Source organism: Etheostoma cragini, unplaced genomic scaffold, assembly GCF_013103735.1.
Source record: "Etheostoma cragini isolate CJK2018 unplaced genomic scaffold, CSU_Ecrag_1.0 ScbMSFa_2003, whole genome shotgun sequence".
NCBI classification, from domain to species: Eukaryota; Metazoa; Chordata; class Actinopteri; order Perciformes; family Percidae; genus Etheostoma; species Etheostoma cragini.
This window is the reverse complement of record NW_023266118.1, coordinates 757-2,207: the sequence shown is the minus strand read 5'-3', so window position 1 is coordinate 2,207 and position 1,451 is coordinate 757. Positions and strand designations below refer to the sequence as shown.

Genomic DNA, 1,451 nt, shown 5'->3' with positions numbered 1-1,451 from the left:
TGGTGCCTTTCTGCTGGACAACACAACGTTCACTGCAAATCTTGTAACACATTGGATAAGAAAGGTTGCTTCCAGTGCATCAGGTAACACAATATTGTTCATGAAGGCACAACTGTGATGTGTCATGGGTTTGCTACCACTCTTAAAGAATGCTTTTTGTTATCAGCAGGGTTCAAACCTGCTCAGTGAGACCCCAATGGATCTCAAGTCCATTGCCTTAACGACTTGTTCAAATCAATCTGGATAGCTGTGCCATATCTTTTCGCACAAATGTTCATAAACTTTTCAATTGGTTAGTAGTAGTTACCAGGCAAAGTGCTGCCTGTGTCTGTGGATCCTGGTGGAGGCAGCTTGATTGATTGATATGCTACCTTCTTTGTACCATAACAGAGATCTAATATTTTATCAGACCGGGTTGGGCAAGTAACCTTTCTGGCTAATCTTCACAGCTAAAGCAAGTAACCACACAAGAAAAATTACTGCGATGGCTGGGAATCAAACCCAGGTCAACTGCTCGGAAAGCAGCTATGCTCACCACTATACCACCATTGCTTGACGGCACACTATACACTGAAAGTCTTGTAACACATCTGGGCATTGAGACTCAAATTGTGCTCGATCACTGATCTCCAGCCCCTAATGATTTTCAGATTTTTTTGACTTTTTTGTGAGGTCACTGAATAAGAGAAGAAACCTGGGTGTAACGTTAATCTTCTATATGGCTTCAAAACCTGGTGGTGGCTGGAAATTGAACCATGGCAAAGTGCTTGCACTGCTATTGTCACTCAGAGAAAGCTACTGCAACGGCTGGGAATCCAACACTACTCAACTGCTTGGAAGGTAGCTATGCTGACAACTATACCACCATCACTGGGAAGTGGACTGTTCACTGCAAATCGTGCAACACAGCTAGTCATTTAGACAGATTTATGCATTAATTACCATGAACACAAGGAGATTGACTTTGAAAACGTTTCTCTTTCTGAATAAGAGCTTTTACAGACTGGACATTTACACTTATTGGAGATGCCGGGGATTGAACCCGGGCCCTCATACATGCAAAGCATGCGCTCTACCACTGAGCTACATCCCCTTTACGTGCTTAGCCTTTTTACTTTTTTCAGAGATCATTGAGCAAGAGAAGAAACCTGGGCGAAATCCAGTCAAATCCCGTCAAAAAGTAACACATCTGTTGCCTTTCTGCTGGACAACATAAAACCCACTGCAAATCTTGTAACACATCTGGGCATTGAGAAATGCATTGGTGGAGACGGGTGGCTTCCAGTACCTATGAGATAATACAATATTGTTCATGAAGCCACCAACTATGTAGGGTGTTGTTTTAATGCCGCGGATCCCTAACAGGGAGTATAGCTCCTTCAATGTTCATTTAGTTTTCTGATCGGTTGAGATTTCTGTGGGGACCCCTACCTGGGAAAAATGTTGAAATA

At 42.9% G+C, this 1,451-nt stretch overlaps 1 non-coding gene across 1 annotated transcript; it reads right to left on the bottom strand.

Annotated features, from left to right (window-relative positions):
• Positions 1-1,021: 1,021 nt before the first annotated feature.
• On the bottom strand, positions 1,022-1,093 carry trnaa-ugc. The gene has a single exon. It is a non-coding gene; the product is annotated as a tRNA-Ala (tRNA).
• Between the last annotated feature and the right edge of the window lie 358 nt (positions 1,094-1,451).